The following is a 21,478-nucleotide window of genomic DNA, read 5'->3' on the forward strand; positions in this document are numbered from 1 at the left end:
CTATCTGATTAGTTGTTGGGGGCTGCTGGATATGCCTCCATATCTCTGGTCTTCACTCCTCTCTCCATCTCTCTGACAATGCTTTAGTCCAGGCCACTGTCACCTCTTCCCTGGATGATAGAAATAGCAGCCCAATAAATCTTCTTGATTCTAATCTTGCCCCTGACCAGTTTTTTTCTCTTGAGTGTAGCCAGAAAGCATGGGGCCTGCTTAAGATTCACTTTCCTCTATCTGCCCCTCCTCATTCATGCTCTCTTGCTCTCTCTCTTTCTTAAAAAAAAAAAAAAAAAAAAAAAAAGCGGGACACCTGGGTGGCTCAGTGGTTGAGTTCTGCCTTTGGCCCAGGGTTTGATCTTGGGGTCTTGGGATCAAGTCTCACATTGGGTTCCCTGCACGGAGCCTACTTCTCCCTCTGCCTGTGTCTCTGCCTCTCTCCTTCTGTGTCTCTCATGAATAAATAAATAAAATCTTAAAAAAAAAAAGCCAGGATAAGGAGAAGTGTGGAGGCGGAGAGCACTGTTTTCATGGACTCTCCTCCTTCCTCTTCCCCTCCTCATGGAGGGGCACTTAACTTGCCTCTCTCCTTCCTTAAAACTGAGAAAGCCTGACATTTGTTCCCTCACCTTCCCTTTCAAAGCTGGAGAGGGCTGATCATTTCATTTCTGAAATCTTTTGAACATCTGGACCTTTATAGAACCTGATTTTCTATGGCTGATGGTGCTGGTTGTGGAGAAGGGGTAGGTGAGAGATAGTGGGTCTGAGAAAAGCATGAGGGAGGTGTATTGCCACTGAAATGATAGAGGAGTCTTCCTTGGGTGAAATGGACCCCAAGGAGGTGCCTCAGGTTTAAATCTTCTTGCTGATTCTTTGAAAGGACCACTGATGGGAGAAGAGGCCTCTACAGACAGAGGGTGAAGGACAGGCTGCCTAGGGGTGGGGGAGTTGGGAGAAGAGGAAGATGTCAAACCTTACCCAGGTTCCCACACCAGGGGGCTGGGTAGAGGGAAGTCCCTAGAGAGCCTTCTAAAGAACCACAAGTGCCTCTATGAAACAGCCTGCATTTGAATACTGGCCCCCAGAGAGAAATAGCCAGTCCTTCAACAGATAGACTGAGAAGCAGAGACACCTGACAAGAAGGGGACTCACCTTCACCCTGAAAGATCCCAGTGTGTTTGCTTACACAAGGGAATGAGTGTCATGAGCAACAAAAAAAGTAGACTGTCCCCCTGCCCGTAGTTGGACGAGGACATCATCACCTTCCTTCTCCCTCCTTCCCGCCCCAACAGTGGAGGCAGAGAGGCAAGGAAGATGGAAGGACTGAGCGTGCACCAGATCCAACTCCTTCTGCCCCCAGCTGCTGGAACTGCAAGCATGACTGGGTTGGAGGGCAAGGGAGGAGGAGACTTCAGTGAGACAGGAATTAAAAAATAAATGGACCAAGCTATATAATAATAGAAACAAGATTGTTTTTAATATTTAAGGTGACTGAACAGAAGTAGCGTTGGACTGAACCATATTTAAGGAAGTCCATTACCCAACAGCAAGGGAAAGGTGGACAGAGTATGAAAAAGAGCAAGAATTTGAAAAGCTGCCATTTGCTGTTCACATATCAACAAATTGAGTATCTTAATTTTTCCAATAGCTCTGCAGAATAGTTATTAACTTCATTTCCAGATGAAGAGCTTGAGAATCATCGGAGAGACCTGCAGGAAGATGGCCCAGCCAGAAGGTGGATAATCATATTGCAGTGTGACAGGAGCATAGACTTGAGAAAGGCACAGAAATCGTATGTGGGAGGGTGTGGTTTTTCCCACCTTGGAGAAAGTTGAGTTTGCAGAAGTTCTGCTGGAGGAATTCAGAACTGAGCTGGGTTTTAAATGACAAATAGGATTTTCCTACCAATGGAGTGCAGGAGTAAGGAACCCCAGAGAGGGGGAAGGTGCCTGGCAAAGCCTGATGATAAGAAAGAACAATCTGTGTTTGTAGAACAATGGTACCCTGTATCCACCAGGGAATTTTGATGAAGAATGCTGCATTTTCCTCCTGAAAGGGATGTTCCAATGTGTACTTTTTCTGGCAATATCTGGTGGTGCCATTTTCCTTGAAACTTGCCTATCTCAAGTGATGACTTAAAAACAATTGCCCGTTAGCTTTTCAGAAAATGCCATCTTAACATTTTATTTTGCATTTTTTTTATTGCCAGCAAAGCTTTAATGTTTTATTATCTATTTATCGGCTGTTTGGTTTTTCCTTTTGAGTGTATGCCCTTTGCCCATTTCTATTGAGATGCTTTTTTTCTTGATTTGTAAGAATTCATTAGTGATTTTATTAATATTCCATAGTTTTTGGTTGATTTTTAATTTTTATTATTATTTTTTTAGTTTTGGTGATTTTAAAAATCTTACTTTTTGATTTATAGAAATTTTAATGTTCATCTAGTCCAAATGTCTTTTATTTCTTGGCTTCTACTGTCAGAGTTCTTAGGAAGACCTCCACCTTTTTATGCATAACTATTTTATCATTATTTTCTTGTACTCTTACTGTTTGGTTTTTAAAAAAATATTTATTTGAGAGAGAGAGAGAGAGAGAGCGAGAGAGCACATGAGCGGTGGGGGAGGAGCAAAGGGAGAGGAAGAAGCAGACTCACTGCTGAGCAAGGAGCCAGACTTGGGGCTCCATCCCAGGACCCTGAGATCATCACCTGAGCCAAAGGCAGATGCTTAACCGATTCAGCCACCCAGGCACCCTTGATTCTTTATTCCTATCTAATTTCATATTTCTCAGTTTTGATAGCTTGTAAATTGAGAGTTAAGTTTGGGGGAATTAGTAGTAGGATCAGAATAAGGACCTTGTTTTGTTTTGTTTTAGCTCAGCTCATGAGTTTGTGTGCAGGCAATTATGGATTGTCTGAGGTTTTTTGCTCCCCTTCCCCACCTCAAATTCCCCTCTCAACTTATTTCCATCAGGATATGTCCTATGGAAGATAAAACATAGCGACATATTCTTTGCTAATCTCTTATTGAAAGGTGAAATCTAGAAACAGACCCATAAAATGGAGAACAAACTGGTGGTTGTCAGAGGGAGGGGTTGAGGGGGATGGGCTAATGAGGGAAGGGGGATGGGAGTACAGGCTTTCAGCTATGGAATGAATAAGTCATGGGGTAAAAGGTACAGCATAGGGAAGATAGTCAATGGTATTATAATAGTGTTGTAGGGAGACAGGTGGACTTGTCAAATTGCTGTGTTGTATACTTGAAAGTGATGTAACATTGTGTGTCAACTCTACTTTAATGAAAAAGAAAAAGAAAAGTCTGTTTCCCCTCCCCTTGATTCTGGGCTTACTTTGATCAATAGAACATGATAGAAGCAGTGCTCCATGACTTCTGAAACTAGCTCATAAAATCCCTGCAGCTTCTGCCTCGGTGGATCTTGTGGACTGATCCCGCTTGGGACACTTTCTCAGAAACCTAAGCCGCCTGTAGCTTCTCTGGTCCACAGCCCAAGTGGAACTCCCAGCCAACAGCCAGGATCAAATTCTAGCTACTGAGCATTCAGAGTGAGATGTTCTAGCCCAGTTGATTCCAGTTGACTGTAACCAACCCAGCTCACCCTTGACATCACATGCAGAGAAACTGTCCATCAACCCACAGAATAGTAAGATATTATAACTTGTTCTTTTAAAGCATTAAGTACTTGGCAACTTGTTGCTCAGTGAGAGGTCACTGACACAGATGCTCCCCACCATACTGAAACACTGCTTATCAAGTGTACCAATGGTCTTAATGTTGTCAAATCCAGTGGTAACTTAGGTCTTACCTTGTGTGGTCTCCAGCACCATTGCTTCTTGAAAAATTCTTTTCTCTCAGCTTCTATGACCTCCCACTCCCCTGGATTTTCTTTTACTGCACTGGCTGACACTTCTCAGTTTCCTTTGCTTTATTTATTTATTTTTTCAACCTCTAAATCTTGAGATATCTCAGGATGGTCTTGGCTCTTTCTTCATCTATATTGATGCAGTTTTTCTAGGTGACTTCCCTCAACCCATGACTTTAAAAATATCTGTGTAGTCAACTATACTTCAATAAGAAAAAAAATTCTCTGTGTTGATGATACCCAAATATATCGGCTAGTGTTGACTACCCCTGGGACTGTAGATTTTTATTGCTTATTACTTGTCTGACATGTTCAAAGGCATCACAAAACTTACATAGTGAAAGTATAAGTCTAGATTCCTCCCACACCCAAGGCCATTCCTTCATCCATTGACTTCACTTAAGTAAATGGTAGCAACACTCTCCCAGATGCTCAAACCTAGACAACTAGGTGTTACCATGATTACTCTCTTCCCCTCATTCCAGTATTAAATCATGTGGAATCTATTTGAAAAACATAATTCAAAATAATTCACTTTTTTTAAAAATCTGCATCTATAGACTATAGCCGCATTTTGTTGCCTTGGACATCCAAATGATCCTCTAATTGGTGTTTTTCTTTCCACACTTGCACATTTGTTCTCTAAACTGAGGGCAGATTGTCCTTTGAAAATATACTTGGATTATGTCAATACCTTGCTTACTTTTTTTTTTAATTAAAGATTTTTATTTATTTATTTGAAAGAGAGGGAGAGAGAGAGTGGGCATGAGCAGGGGGAAAGAGCAGAAAGAGGGGGAGAAGTAGACTCCCCACTGAGCAGGGAGCCCAATGTGGGGCTCCCCATGACCCTGAGATCATGACCTGAGCCAGAGGCAGACACTTAATCAACTGAGCCACCCAGGTGCCCCACTATCTTGCTTACTACTTATAATGGCTTCAGATTGACTATAGTTTAAAGCTCTACTCTTTCTCCTCATACAGAGCCCTACATGGTCAGGCTCCTATTTTCTTCTCTGATCTCATCTCTTAATGGATTGTTTCCCTCCCCACCCCCCTTCTGAGACCACAGTGGCTTTCTGTTGGTTCCTTGAATACTTCAAGCTTTAAAGCCTTTGCACTAGTTATTCTCTGTACCTGGAATTGCCCCTCTTTTGACCAACTGCAATTGGTTCCTTTCTGCCCACCCAACCACTCCTGATTCCATCACCATATTTTAGTTCTCTAGGTAGTGATTGGCTTGTTACTAGTTTTCCCCATTAGAATATTATTTTCATGAGACCACAGATCTTGTCTGTCCTGCTCACAATGGTATCTCTGGCAATAATGTCTGGACATTATTATGTTATTATTTGATATCCTAATAATGTCTGCTGTGTAGACACTCAACAAATATTAATTGAAATGAATAGTCTTAATCCTTTTTCATTTCCTCATTTTTTTCCTGCTCCCTTTGAGCCAGAAATAAGTAAAATGCCATTGTAAGTGAAAAATGCCAGCTAAGCCACCAGGGCAGGAAGCACACTAGATGAAAGGAATCTCTTCTATGCATCATTTTGCCTGATGCTTGTAACTCTCAGAATAAAGCCCAGCTCAGGAAGTGCACACCAGCTACCCCAGCTGCCTTGGTCTGATGGGGCATTCTTACTCTGTGCCAATCTCTCTCTCCAGTGAAGTCATCCTCCTCCCTAAATATCAACTCCTTCTTAGTTCTTGTATTTTTCATAGGAAATGTGTTGGTCCTGCCATCAAAATGCCTGTTCTTTTTGTCTCAATAGATCCGTCAAGATCCATCTTCAGCCCTATTGCAACAGGTTGACACATCTTAATTGAGCTCTGACGACAAGTTGGGCCTGTTCAGTCCTGTGATCTCTCGCAGCCCTTTCCATGGCAAGCGCCACACCTTATATGCATTTTATAGAGAGCTCTGGACTCAGTCTCTAGACAGGTAAAGAGAATCAGGGGAGGCTGCATGGGGAAGGACAAGGCTTTTGGAATTTCTCCCACATAACTTCATCAGAGCAGTGCTGCTTTATCTGCTTTCACCTGGTGGAACTCCATCCTAACCAGGGTGATATTTTAAAGGCAGCCCATGAAAATTCCTTTGAAAGACACAGCTTGAGAAGCTCTAGAGGGGCTTTGGGAGGCAGGACTCTCAACATACACATCACAGCCAGTTTTATCTCTAAGTGGAGCTGCTGTACCCTCAGCTGAGCAATATTGTCCTTGAATTGCTGGGCATGTTGTGTGGATAGCGGCTATTCATACCCTGAAATGATGAGGCCACCTTCAGCTCACATTCTTAAATGACATGTGGCCTGAGATACCTGTTCTCCTAGTGGAATGACCAGCAGAACCCCACTCATTTAACTTGCTGACCTGTGTTCACATATATAGTAACTGGAGTAGCTTAGTGTCTTGCCCCCTTGAGTATCTCATTTTCAAAGCATCTCACATCTCATTTTAACAAAGGGGCTCTGCTGTTAACATTTTGAAACCACAGCTCTATACAGTGTCTTCATACTTTAGCAAATTGCTGGATTTGCATCTTGCAGTAGGCATATACAATATGCCTTAGGAAGGAAGTGAGGCCCGTAATATTATTATTGCTTTGAAGTTTTAGGAGCCGGGAATTCATTGCCTTGTGCCATAAATACAGTCATGAAAAATGTGGATCCATAGTATTAAATTAAGCTGCTTTGGTGAAAAAGAATGCTATTGAGGTGCTTTTTTTCCTCCTTTTTATTCTTACTTCTCAGACTTTAGGGCCATTCAATCAGCAACGTCAAGAGAAAGAAAGGTTTTTAATTGAATAAACTGAAAGCAGCTTAATTAAGCATTGCGTGACCTGAGTAATTAGGATTTCCAATCCGTTGCTAAAATAACCCAGTGAATTTTGGGAGAGGAATTTCCCTGAGATTCACAACATATCAACAGAGAGGACTTGTCAACCTATGGACTTGACATCATTTTAGGAGGCCAATGCACTCTGTTCATTTATTCAATCAGTATTTGTTGAGTGCTTACCTTGTGTCACACTGTGTTGTGTAGACATTGGGCCATAACCATTCATAATGTATGCAAGGTCTCTGCTCTCAATGAGCTTACATCCTAATGGGGATGGAGTGAGATGGACCATAAAAACAAACGTGATTATGGGTAGGGCTACATGGCGTGCATGGGCAGTGGGAGAGAGTAATAATCAGTTGGTGGGGATCCGGCTTGCTATGGTTGGGGAAGGCGTCTCCAAAAGATGACATTTGAGCTAAGAATAACTGATGGGAAGGAGCAAGCCACACAAAATTCTGGGAAAAACAGTATGAACATGAGGGCAGCCCGTGCAAAGTCCCTGGGTATCCCTGGAAGGGGGGTGGTAGGAATAGTGGTCAAAGCCAAGAGGGACCCTGGTTATATAGGGCCTGGTAGACTGTGTTAGAAAATCCCCACAGTGGGCACTTGATTTTAATTGCAATGGGAAACCATTAGAGGGTTTCAAGAGAGAATGGGATTATTCATGTTTGGCTTGCTGTGTCAATCTACTCCCCCCCAGAAGGGATAGATCAGAGGTACTGAATCATACCACATAGAAAGATTTAAAGTAATACCTATCCAGGTCTGACCCTAGAGATTCTGATTTTTCAGGCTTTCCAAAATTGGCATGTTGGCCCCTTCTTTGAAGTTTCTGGTGTGCTGCCACGGTTGAGTGCCACTCAGTTGGGTCTCCTTGTGCAGCACATGTTTACAAGTTGGGAAAAGATCATACATTATTCATTATGAATTTTCCTACTTAGATGGGAACGGAGCGTACAATTAAATAAATGCAGCGGAATGGTTAAATTCAGAAATTATATCGGAAATTATACCGATAGGCACTGGGCTAGTGGTTTACGCCTTATTTATACCTTGTAAGAAATATGTGTGAGAGAGATAAAGTCCAAGGTCATGGCCAGAAAGTGTTTGGTTGAGCGTCCAGGTCAGAAGAGAATTGTTGCAGACATGGGACATTGGATAGGACTGGGTGTTTCCCTCTTACGCAGAGCTCTTCATCATTTTCCCATTGCATCTTGAATTCAGGATCTCTCATATATTCCTTAGCAATCATCAAATAGGAAAAAAACCTCCACTTTTTTTGAGCTGGTCTAAATTGGCACTAGTGTATGGTTGTAGAATTTCCAAGCCCCATACCTTGCAGATTTCATTTCCTGTGAGGGAAGGCTAAGATGTCTTGATCACCTACAAGGGAAACTAGTGCATTTGCCCAAAAGTCCTTTAAAATCTTTAGCTTCTGTAATGTTTTGGGTAACTTCTTTAACCTTTGCAATGCGGGAAGTGACTGAGCTTCCAAAGCCACACCCGGGCCCTGATGTAAGGCTTCACTCTTCTTCCTGAATCTGCCCCAGGTAAAGAGTGTCTTCTCCTGGTTCTTGGAGCTATCACTGCTGTCTGGGAGAACCTTCTCTTGAGAGCTAAAAAAGTGAATGTTTCACAACCATTTATCAAGGTCCATGGGGGGGGGGGGCGAATGTGTGTGTGTGAATACGTGTGTGTGTGTTCAAGCTTGGGAGACAATGTGTATGGGCGTGAGGGGGTTCGTGTGTGTATACGAATGTATGTGTATGCACCCATGACTGTGTGTGTGTATGTCAGTGTGTGCATGGGGGTGAATCGCATGTGAATGTGTGTGTGTCGTGTACCTGCATCTGGAATGGGAGTAGGGAGAGGGCTGCGAGCCAACCCGAGGAGACGATAATGAACACCTTTTCTTCTTCTTTTTTTAATATGCATTTTTTTATTGAAGTTCGATTTGCCAACATATAGTAAAACACCCAGTGCTCATCCCGTCAAGTGCCCACCTCAGTGCCCGTCACCCAGTCACCCCATCTGAAGTCCCACTTCGTTGCAGGAGCTGTGGGGTTAATACCGATTTCACAAAACTAGGGTCTTGGGCTGGAGAAGCTGCTGGCAGCTTATCTCACTCTCCCCAGGATTCTTGTTTCACCTTTGTAGTAACATTTAAATTAACTTGCTTTGATGGTCTCGGAGTCCAAACGGCAGACTACACGAGATAGAAATGTGCTCACATTAGCAGAATGAAAAAAAAGGGAAGCAGGCTTGCCCACAACAGCTGACTCAAACTGTTTGCGAGCTGATATCCCTCAAGAGAACTCTGGCTTTTCCTTCTTGAATATTTTGCAGAAATGGGGAGAGGGGCACAAAAACATTAGTGTTCAGCCGGCGGAAATAGAAGTCTGAGATAAAAGTAATAGTAGTAGATGACATTCTATGGGGAATGGAGAGGCCACTGAGCGGTTTATACGCGGGGTCTCTTGTAATGCTCATGACAACTGAATGAGGAGGTGTCACCATCCTCATCCCCGTTTTGCTCATGAAGATGGGGTGGGGGGTCCGGGGTTGTGCCGCTGGTGGAACTTCCAGGCCCCAAGTCGTGCGCCCACAGTCACTCAGTAGGCCAGGAGCATGAAGAGAGCACAAAGCCAGTAGTTTGACTCCAGGCCTTGCACGCCTGATCACACTGAACACCACCTCGCAACGTGTAATTCTTTGTTGAACGTTTTTGAAGATTTACCATCACAATGTGGCTTCGTTTGGGAAGATGCTTACTTCTTGTTTCCTAGTGGACTGGTGCAGAAATTTTTCTTTATAGAGAAACCCTCATGGACCTTCATTTTCTGGAGATTTTGGTTTTGAAATGCTCGCAAATTTCATAAATTTAGTTTATGTAACGATGCACATCTCAAGAGGCTCCTGGGTGCATGTGTGTACGTGTGTGTTGAATGTGTGTGCCTGTATCGGTCCTCGATCTGAGTGTTGACAAAGGCCAGGAAGCTTAGCAATTCTTTTCTCCTGGGTCTCCAGTGTTCTCTATGCTTTGCCTGTTTCCTGGGTTCTGTGTGAACACCCTCTCTGTTCTGTGCATCTTAACCAAGGCTTTGCAGAAGCTAAGGTTTACTTTCATTTCAAAACATCATATTCCTTGGCTCTCAGTTTCACTCTTTTCTATTACTATTACCAAGCTGGAGTTATTCAGTTAGATGAAAATTAGAATTCTTAAGGATACCAAAATAAAATTCGTGGGTGCTTAAAATTCGGCATATGGGGAACTCTTCTATCAAGGAGTCAGTGTAGTTGTTTTCTGGCTTTAAAGAATTTTTTTTTAACGATGATGCTTAAGCTGCAATGTTTTTATATGTTTCATAGCATTAGTATGTCTCGGGAATAGAATTAATATCCTTTGTTAAGAATGTTTATATTTTTGGGATCCCTGGGTGGCGCAGCGGTTTGGCGCCTGCCTTTGGCCCAGGGCGCGATCCTGGAGACCCGGGATCGAATCCCACATCAGGCTCCCGGTGCATGGAGCCTGCTTCTCCCTCTGCCTGTGTCTCTGCCTCTCTCTCTCTCTCTCTGTGACTATCATAAATAAATAAAAAAAATAAAAAAAAGAATGTTTATATTTTTATACTTTAATTCAAAATTTCAAGTCTTTGTCTCACTAGAATGAAACACTACAAGGCTACTACTCAATGTGAATATTTAGGGATGTTTAAATCTACATTTCTTCCTTTCAGTAAGCAATTTCCCAGTTGAGTATTCCTTCACTTGACACCTTTCCATTATCTACCCACTATTTTCCAGGAACTGTGCTAGGTGCCAGGATTCAGCAGCAAAAGGCAGATGTAGCCACCGCCTTATAGACACATAAAAATAGGTTACATAAGGCCCTATGAAGGAAACAAAAGAGATGTGGGGCTCTATGCAGAGCCATCAGGGAAAGCTTCACTAAGGAGGTAATCCATGAAGTGCAGGAATTTGGATAACTACTGATAAAAATGTGGATGGCATGTGTTTTGAAGGGCCATCTGAGACAACAGTAGACTCATTTCAGGGTGCTCATGGCACTATGGGATCCAGTTTCCTTTCATCCAGTCTTTGTTTCTTTATGTGGCTGCTGACCTGCAGCCATTGCATGTAGGTGCAGCTCAGCCGCCTTGACTGCTGACTTGTTGGCGCCCTGCTGCCCTGACGGGGCTGCTGCTGGGAACTGTGGTCTCTGGGTCTGTGGGATCTTCTGAAGAGCCCACTGGTGCCTGAAAACCAAGACTGTCAAATGGTAAGGAATCCAGATCTCCTTGTTCCAGGCATCTAGATTCTGAGTGTCAGGATTTGAAAGCTCTTTAAGTAGCACTTCATTAGCTATAGAATTAGGAAGAGGCCCTAGTTCATCTGGGGGATTACTACTGGGCTCTAGATGCTCCAGAGATACCTCAGTTGGGGAGATTTGATGACTCTTAGGAGTATAATTAAAATCTCTGCCATTCCAAAATCTCTGGAAATCCTTTCCATTTGATTTTTACCACCCTCATTTATTTTAGAATCATCATCATCATCATCATCATCATCATCATCAACATCTCCCTGTTTAAGGTCTCAATCCTCACTCCCATGACTCTTTCCATTGCTCCTATTACCCATACATAGCATGTACATGATCCACAATCACCTTTAAAGGAAACTGCCCACCCCCCATGCCACTAGAATGTAAGCTTCTTGAGAGCAGAGACCCTGCTTATGTTCTTAGTGGGTATAGTCTAATGCAAATAGAACACGGCACAGGGTAGGTACTCATCAAATGTTGGGTGAATGAATGATTGCAATGCACTGGCCTTCTAACATGGCTCAGGCCCATCGGTCCTTTTGTTGATATGTTGTCAATTACAGGAAAATTCCCCTTCCTGAAATTCTCTGGGGTATTTTAAGAAGGGAATCCTATTTACTTAGTTCGCACACTGATTTCTGATCATTGGAGACAGTATCACATTGACCTCTTTGATTCCATGCAAACCCTGTCCAGATTTTTTTCCATTCCGTCACCAGGTGGGACACTGAATGATGGGAAGTTTCCGGCACATTCTCTCTCCATTCATCACTCTGCTAGAAATATGTCTTTTTGTCTGTCTTTTGCTAAGATTCCCAAAGAAAATTTCTTTCCCAGAAAAAATTTTCAAAACTTTTTGGTAGGCAAAAGCTATTTCTGGAATGAGTAACAGGAAGAAATTGCCCTTCTGAGTGGGGGGAAGGGTGTCAGTAAAATCGCAATCTTCTCTCTCATTCCCCAAGATTTCAGGGAAAGGGCCAGAGAGGCATGATTTCTTTCATCCCTTGATTAGTCTAGACTCCTACATTGCTCTCCTGTCTCCCAATAGAGACCATCTTGTCTCTATTTTGCCTTCATTTTTGAAGGAGAATTTCACTCAATATAGAATTTTGTGTTGATCCATTTTTCATTCAGCAATTTGAAGGTTTTATTCTATTGTCTTGTCTCTGTTGAGAACCTGGATACAGCTCCTGTCATTGTTTGCCTGAATGTAATGTGTCTTTTTCTCTGACTGCTTTTTAAGATTTGTCTTGTGTTCATTCATTAGAATATGATGTCTTTGTTTGGTCTTTCTTTCTTTCTTTCTTTCTTTCTTTCTTTCTTTCTTTCTTCTCTCCTCCTCCTCCCCCTCCCCCTCCCCCTCCCCCTCCCTCCCCCTCCCCCTCCCCCTCCCCCTCCCCCTCCTTCTTCTTCTTCTTCTTCTTCTTCTTCTTCTTCTTCTTCTTCTTCTTCTTCTTCTTCTTCTTCTTCTTTCTTCTTCTTCTTCTTCTTCTTCTTCTTTCTTCTTCTTCTTCTTCTTCTTCCTTAATGTATCCTATGTGTAGCTTATTGAGTTTCTTGGGTCCATGGGTTTTTTTTTCTTATAATCAAATTTGGAAATTTTGGGTTATTATTTCTCTTTGTGCTGTTGCTGTTTCTGCTTCCAATCTTTTTTTTTTCTCTCTTCCTGGAGCTCTAATAATATATATGTTGGACCTGATTTTGCCCCTCAGGTCACCCAAGTTCAGCTTCAGTATTTTTTTTCTCTGTATGCCTTAGTTTGGATCATTTCTAATGACCTGTCTTTGAGTTCATCAGTACATTTTTTCCCTGCAATGTACATTATGCTGTTTAATCCATACAGTGAATTTTAAAATTTCTGGTATGGTGTTTTTTGTTGCTAGAATTTGCTTTTGATTGTTTTCATGGCTTCTAGTTATTTACTGAGAGTCCCTAGATGTTCACTTATGCCCACTGTTTTCATTTAGAACTACGAACATATCTATAATGGCAATTTTAAAGACATTGTCTCCTGATTCCAACAGCTCTGCCATTTCTGGGTATGTTTCTATCGATTTCTTTCTCTTTCTGGTTATGTGTAGAATTTTTCCTGACCCCATGTTTCATGACTTTTTATTGTATGTTACATATGTAGATGCTATGTCATGAGTCTGGATTTTTGTGACCTTCTCTCGAAAGGCATTGAGTTGTTGTTGGTGTTGGGTTTTTTCCTGGTGGGCTTGATCCCATCAAGGCTTGTTCTAAGGGCTTGTCAGGATGAGCTGCATGGAGTATGGTGTAGCCTCCTCCTAAAAATGGCCTTTCTGAGGTCACAGTTGAATGCCTGGGCTTCCAGTCATCTGTTTTGACTCCAGCTGGTCAGAACCCCATGGGACCCCAGTAGTGTGTGACCCCTGTGATCTCCATTCAGAATCTTAGGTCCCCTGGTGGCTCCCTCTGCAAAACTTCTGCATGTGCACACTTTAATACCCAACCAAAGGGACCTGCAAGAAGATTTCTGCAGCTTCTCTGCATAGTGTCCTTCTTTCCTGCAGCCTTCCCCACAGATTCTAGCTGCCTCAGCAGTCCCACAACCTGACATCTGCCAAAGCCCCAAGGCAGCTGAGTCACATATATTTTCAGTTTTATGGCTGTTATGATAGGAAGGTAAGACCCTTAGCCACTATTCTGCATGGTAGAGCTGGAAGTCCCAACGTCTTCTTTCTCTTTGTTTTCTCAGAGCTCAGCGTAGAGCTCAGAACCAAGTGCTGCTGTTAATTGGATGAATGCACAACAACTTTGTTGTGTGACCTGCCTAAAAGCACTTGAGAGAGCAACATGTAGAGACCAGGTCTTTTGGTCTGGGCTTTTCTATGCTGTATTGCATGGGGCTGCATTTTCCCTCTGTGGTTTTGCACTGGGTTCCAGAGTTCATGTAACATACCTTTATGTAAAGAAGGCTTAAGTACCGTATGAATGACTTCTTCTCTCTTGTATGAACTTGACACCCACACTGGTGATGAAACCACATTTAACCTTTCAGGATTTGTTTCGGGGGATGATTGGGGAAGCACAGGGAAATGTCCAGTGTTTTTCAGTACTCTCTTCTTAGCTTCCTTCTTCATTTCACAAAGCCACGGGACACTGCTTAGAATATCTGGCTGATGCAATCACGGGCTACTTTCTTGTCATCTTGAAGAATCCGGATGCTGAGCCTGGTCCTCCTGGAGCAACCATGTGTTGATTTACATTCTTTGGAGCTGATGCTCAGATACTGATTTGTACTGCCATCCTCCACTGGGTGTGGCTGCACGTGGAAGTGGGGCTGGGGGCACTGGCAGGTCAGAAGGGAGAGGTGGGGAGCATGGCAGGAAGAAAGCCTTTGGCAGCTGAGTTCTGCTTATGAGATGTGCAGCATTGGCCAGTTTTCTTAAGCTCTCTAGTCTCAGTTTGCTTGTGTATAAAATGGGAGTAATAATACCTATCTTCTAGGGAAGGTCAAATGAATTAATGAGGGTGAAACACCTAGTGTCGTATCTGCCTCAGGGACAGTTCTCATTTATGATAAGTGTTCCTTCCCTTCCCTCTCTCCCTCTATCTTTCCCTCCCTCCTCTATCCTTTCTTTCTCTTTCTCTCTTTCTCCCTCCCTTCCTTCCTCTCTCTCCCCCTTTCTTCTCCTTCCTTCCTTCCTGCCTGCTTGCCTGCCTTCTGGAAAGAAGAGGACAAAGCAACAGTATATTTTGTTATAGTGATTAAGAGCACATAACAAAAACTGCTTCACTGAGGTGTAATTAACTCACGAAAAGCTGTAGAACATGGTTTTTGTCATCAGCCAGCCCTCAGTTTAAATCTTAGCTCCCAAGCTCATGACCTATAAGACTTTGGAAGAGTCAAAGTATTTCTTCAAGCCTTCATTTATTTATTCAGCTGTAAGATGGAGGTAATAATTCTGGATGGATACTCTCTTGAGAATTGAATAAAAATTGAGCAAATAGGAAGTGTCCACCAGAGCCTGCTCTGGCAGGTGCTTGTATTCTCTTTCCCAGTTTGTTCTGCACCATTTCCAGAGTAAGCTCCAGGATGCTGCTTGGTTGGTCTACCTTCCTCCTGTCCTGACTTTCTCTCCTGTCTTCTTGCTGGAGAGAGTTATTCTGGAGTGGGGATGAAGGTGGCATCTGAACTTACATATCTGCCAAAACATAAATGATAAAAATTTATTTTGTGGATTTTGTGTGGAAACATCTACTTCCACTTTCCCCAACTTGCTTCTCTCCCCCATGTAAAGCATGTTTGGGCAAGATCAAGAGACATGATTGAATAAATCCTATAATAATTTCTGATTGGAAATGCATAATTATAAAAACTAATAATAATGAATAATATATAATAAAATTAATGATAATAATATTAAAACAATAAATCTCCATTTGGGAATTGGAAGATAAATTAACAAGAAGGGACTACGGGTACTAGTTTGCTCCATGAACATTATTTAGGCTCCACTTGATGCTAGTTTCCAAGAGGCAATAAGATACCATCTAATGGGGGAAAGACAGAAAAGCAATGAGCTGTGATGGAGGAGGGGATGGGGTGGGGTCTGAGGGAGCCCCAGTATGGGGTCATCCAGGGAAGGCTCCACAGTGGAAGTGACATTGGAGCGGAGTCTTCCCCTTGAGGTAGGGAGGAAGGCAGGCACTCCACTCAGAGTGAAAAATAGGCCAAGAAATGAGGAAAAGCAGTGCTTTAGCCAGTGGGGCGGAAGCCAACGTCTACCAGTTTGCAAGAGCTGGATGTTAACTTTTCAGGAATTTTGTGAGCTGGTCATTAAACATAGCCATGATTAAGAATTAAATTACATACACTTCCATTCAAATACATTATATTAAAGCTAATACTATAATTAAAGGTAATAAATCCTCAAAACTTGTCACTTCTTAATTGTCACCACATTTTATTATCCTCTAGCCTCTTGCAGTTACTTATTTCTATGGTATCTGAGGGTTGGAAATACTATGTAATGGTGTGCCCATACCCGACTCCCCTCAACTCTCCATTCAGTGGCCCTATGTTGTTGGCTTTGAATTGATCATGGTGCAAATATCTACACCATGGATAGTGGTAAATGGTACAGGTCAGGGCTTTATTTTGGAGAGCTGATTGTTAAACAATTATTAGCATATTGTTGCCCCCAACTTAGGGGAAGGGGAGCACCAACTGAAACAGGAGGCCGAACCAAGACTGGACTTCAGTGCTCTCAAGGTCAGGAGTTTGGATTTCCCCCCAGAGGAGATAGGAAGCTCCTAGGGCATTTTAAAGCGGGAGAGTTATATGATATGATTTGTTATAGAAAGACCACTCGGGCTTCTGTGTGGTGAGTAGACTGGAGTGGGCTGCACATGGGGCAGAGTGACCAGTGAGCAGGAGTGTTGAAATAAAGAATAAAAGATGGGGTCAGCCTTAGTGATTAAATGTCGGGGTCAGGGAGTGTGATCAGTCTAAGATGGCCCCAGGTCTTGCCTTGGAACATGTAGTAGAAGGTGGCAATGCCTCCAAAGTGTTGGTGGACAGGGAGAGTGTCCTGGACGCAGGAGAACATCCCTGAAAGTGTCTTACTCTTCTGCTTCTGCCTGCATTAAATCTACAAGCACTTATAGGGATTTATTTTGGCTATGTAAATAAAGTTGGGTATCTTTGACCCTTTGACCGTGGACTGCATCTTCTAGAGGCATCATAGGGCTGGGAACACGGTACTGGGGTCAATTGGACCCAGCTCCCTTTATTCCAATGACTCCTTAGGCATGATGGCCTCTTCCCTGAGCTTCAGTTTACTTCTCTATAAAGTGGATATTGTCACCCACATCTTATTCTCCTCCCCATGGAACTCTTGGGAGAAGGGACACTGCCAATGCTTTTTCTAATGGTGTCAGATTGTTTTCCCCAGTGCAAGGGTGAGAACTGGGAGAGTTCCTAACAGAGAGGGAAGCAAAGACTAGTTAGGTGTCATTCCTGAAAAATAGCAGGGAGTATGGGACCCCACGTGGTGGCTGCAGGAGAAATGTTTTCCGTTTGAGAGCTTGGAGCGGTGTACGAGGGCTTGATGGGGTAGTTGTCACCAACCATGCTGGAAGAGTCCAAGGTGCGACTCATTTGTTTTTGACTCCAGGACAGCTGGCAGCTGGCCAGCACTCAGCCATCTTGTTCTTTGCCCCCGAATGTCCTAGTAATTAGCAGTTCCCACTGAGTGAGTCACACTTGCTATCAGTTATCGATTGTGCTGTGGAGTCCCAGGTCCAAATGTTAACTAAACCAAACAAACAGACTCACCCATATGTGATGTGAGCCCCCTTGTTTTCTGTCTTCACACCTTGCTTTTTTCCTTTAGGATCACTTACCAAAATTTGGTTTGATTTGTTAATTTCTTCATTGCAGCCCCTCACAGTTTCAGCTCAATGGTATGGAAGCTTGGTGAGACAATCACTCACAGCACCCAGCAGGGGCCCACCCATTGAGGTGGCTTATTAAATATCAATTGATGAATGAATTAACCAAGCCCCCAGCCCATCATTTACCCTACTTGCCTTTATTAGAATTTTATAGCTTCCATAATTTGGTTTTGTTTCCTTAAATGGGGAAGGGAGGAAATATAGAGAACAGAATTTCCAGGTCATTTTCTGCCAGAATGACAATGGTCATTATTAAGCACTGACTAGGGTCATGCACCTTCCTGGGCATTATCTCATTTTATCTGCACAAGGGCACCTGTAGATATGGTCCAGTGTTATGCCTATTTTGCAGATGAGGAAAGCAAGCCTCAGTTAGACTAGTCAGCTGTCTGTGGTCTCCACAGCTGGAATGTCATGGAATTGAGAATGTAGCTTCAGGGTCTGGCTTTCTGCTTCATGTGCCAGTGCTTTGAAAATTCTGGTTCTCAACTCTAGCTGTATATTGGAATTATCTGGGAGTTCAAAAACATATGGTTGCTTGTCTCCCACAGTTGGGGATTCTGATTTCACCAGTCTAGAGTATGGCTTGGGTATCAGGGTTTTAAATCTATCCCTATTTCCTGCACCCACCAACATGCAGTCAAAATGGAAAATTATTGCCCTGATAGACATGGAACCAGTCAAACAGCATTGTTCAGGGGCAAATCTAGGTAAGGCTCACTAGGAAAGACTTTGATGATGGTGCATCCTGGCCTCCTGGGATGAATGCATATCCTGGAGAAGAGAGGGCTCTTGGTAGGGTGTCCCCTGAAAACGTGAGACCTGATGTTACTCATCTGTAGTATTGGGATGATGATAATTCTGGTTACTCATCTGTGGTTTGGGGTGATGACAATTATGGCATTGCTTAGTTGGGCTCCTAGAATCTTGGGGCTGGAAGTGAACTCAGGGATTCTCACTGACGTCCAAAGAAGTTAGATAACTTGTCCAAGCCTATACAGTGAGCAAGAGGAAGAGACACAGAGCCAGACAGTGAATGAGAAGCTGAAATTAGACTAACTGGTAGGGCCAGCTCCAGATTTATGACTCTGGCTGTGTGGCTCTGAGCAAGTCACTATACCTCCCTGACCTCAGATTCCTCATCTGGAGAATGGGCATGATGATACTCTATACTCTCAGGGTTCTGCGATACTGAAAGGAAAATGTGTTTTTAGCACATTGCTTGGCACATAGTGGGTGCTCAGATCTTTCTGTGGTTGACAAAAGCAGAATAGAGAATACACAAAGGCAAAATGGAGCTCCAGAGGTCACCCCCAGGTGGGTGGCGATGTTGCAAAGGACCTGGGGCCAGTGGAGAAGTTACCCAAGTGATCTTGTGGTTGAGAGCTGGGGCTGATGTGAGGCCTGCATGTGGTCAGAATTAGGGCACCCCAGAATGGGTAAGGTTGGGTTGATAGGAAAGTGGCAGTGCCAGTGTTCCTATTATAAGTACTAGGAATGAGACATCAGGTATTGCATGGCATTCAGTAAGGGACAGCATCCTCAGATCCTTCCTGGGGTGAAAATGGTTGTTCAATCTATGGTTATTGCATTAAATAAAAGACCCAGTCATCTTTTGAGGATTTGGCGGTCCATTCCCAGGAATGCCAATCTGGAAGGGGGGGGTGGCATGGATGGAGAAGATGAGTTTTACTGACTTGAGCCTAGGGAGGTAGGCTCCGACTGAAGATTTAAGGAGATAGTGCAGGTGAAGCATTTAGCACTCCAAGTGCCCTATAAACATCAGCTATTGTTATTTACTGCTAACAATAAACTCAGAGCATTGGGCACTTTTACTCTGCCTTGGTTCAAATCCTGGCTTAGCCGAATAATTTTGGATAAGTGGATTTCATCTCTTAGGCCTCATTTCCCTCATCTGTGAAATGGACTGACAGTGTGATTCCATCCCATCTGTGGTGTAAGATGAACTACAGGAAGTTGAGCTCCGTGTCTGACATAAGGTAAGAACACAGGAAATGCATGCCCTGAGACTGGTGTTAAAGTCTGGGTTATGTGGAATGGCCAGTCTGCTTCCAAGCCCAATTATAAGCCAGAGGGGGAATGAAGATTGCTGTCAAAATGGAACTTTTACTTTGCCAACTCTGGACTTTACATCTCAATTCTAGTTACCTTTCTATGTCCTGCACTGATGGGGTGAAAAGTCCCCACATACCAGCTGGAGAGTTTTGTAGTATAAGGTACAAGGGAATTTTGCTTTCTCTTGGAGAAACCCTCTTATCTCCAGAAAAAGGGAAACTCACTGGAAAGTCAGGCATTATAAACCCAGAATTCTTGAAACCTGTTTGTAAACTGCTTATGGAAGGGATTTTAGTTGCCTTAATTTACTTCTGCTCAGGAGTCTCAGAGAAAGAAATGGAGATCTACAGAGATGAAATAGTTGGTTGGCCCAAGGCCTCAGAATTTGCCAATTGGCAGACATGGGCCTGGAATACAGGTCTGTTGACTCTGGGTCTACTATTTCCTATAATTCCACCCTTGGGCATTTTCATTGTTATTATTGTTGTTGTTGTTGTTATTATTATTATGTGTGTGTGGGTGAGTGTGAGCAATGGAAACAGGGATGGTAGTCAGAATGTCTTAACAGTTGGTTAGTTTTGCCTTTTTGCTCCCAAGTTCCTAGGGATGGAGAGTCCTTTTGAGAATTGATTGAAAATGTTGACTTTGGTGAGCTGGATTAGGAATGGTTTTTCTCATCTGGGGAACTAGCATTATGACTTTTGTAGGTATTTGGCTTTTAGTAAGCTAAGGGCAAATAATTCATTTATCTCTGTAAGTATAAAAAATGTTTTGCTCTCATCACTTCCAGGAGTGGGTGTGAGCTGAACCTGAGAGCTAAGTTTCCGAAGGGCACCCCTACATTCACAGGTTTTCCCACTGGGAGAGTAATTTTTGAGATTAAAGTTTTAGAGGAGAGCGTTATCCTTCTCCCTTGGTCCACATCTGATTTTACCTGCGGCAATGAGCTGGCAACAAATGAAATTTCTATGTGACCATTTCTGACCCATGGAAATGGCAATTTAATATGGTCCCCAAGTAATATTGGCTGGGCACCAGCGACGGAAAAGGGTAAGAGATGGCTTGAGTTGAACCCTTTTGATCCTTGCCAATTGCTGTTTTTGTAAGAGGCAGGGTGTATAGTGTCAGAGAGTTCTGGGCTCCGTCAAGCACTAACACAGTCCTGGCTTCACTCTCTCTTTTTCAGGGTGGTTGGATATGTCACTTACCCACAGAGTCTTCTAATTCGTAGAAGAAGCTCAGTGGATTCCCTCCTTGTCTCCCTTCCCCTCATTTGACCAGAATCCCTCAATTTGTGGGACTTGAAAAGTTTTGTAAGATTTATTATAACTTGTGAACAATCGGTTGCCATTTTGCATTCGAGTACATGGAGAGCTAGATGCACTAAAAAAAAAAAAATCCCAAGAGGTTATCCTTAGATCTTAATCTAGAAAGAAAATTAAATGAACAGATAAACAAAAGAATTGATCTAATTATTAAGATTTTATGGCTTTCCGTGCCGATTTATTAAGTTACATCTATTAAATACATTAACACATACAACATTTCATTCACAGTGATTAGAATTTGCACAGTAGTGCCGGAAGATATAAGATGTTTACCAGTTACCAGTATCCAACAGTATACAATATGCATTTTACCTTGGGATTGTGACGTTTTAACATAAAACATAGGATCAATGAAAGCGCTTGGGGTTTATCAGTAAAACCACATAAATACCTACATTTGTTCAATCTGTATACCCCTGGAACAAAAGCGGGGGCAGTTACATATTTTAATGACTTTATGAATAAAGTCATTTGATTAAGTTCAGCTACTTCGTTTGCGCATCCTCATGTTTTTACCTCCTCTTGAATGCTTGCAATAGGAGATTAGAACTTGCCCGGTCATGTTCCTTCTTGTCTTGCTCTCCAGTCTAGATAAGTGCTGTCATGT

The 21,478-nt window shown here is 42.8% G+C and overlaps 1 long non-coding RNA gene across 4 annotated transcripts in view; it reads left to right on the top strand.

The window, feature by feature from the left end:
- LOC112650584 (uncharacterized) overlaps nt 1-21,478 on the top strand; it is a 106,222-nt gene that overhangs the window by 52,441 nt on the left and 32,303 nt on the right. For 2 of the 4 annotated variants that reach the window (XR_003130291.3, XR_003130293.3), the window contains exon 4: nt 5,649-5,818. The exons of the other annotated variants lie outside the window; for them this stretch is intronic. This is a non-coding gene — a long non-coding RNA (uncharacterized LOC112650584). The remainder of the gene's footprint in view (nt 1-5,648; nt 5,819-21,478) is intronic. 4 annotated transcript variants of the gene reach the window in all.

This window comes from Canis lupus, chromosome 11 (genome assembly GCF_003254725.2).
Source record: "Canis lupus dingo isolate Sandy chromosome 11, ASM325472v2, whole genome shotgun sequence".
Lineage (NCBI taxonomy): Eukaryota > Metazoa > Chordata > Mammalia > Carnivora > Canidae > Canis > Canis lupus.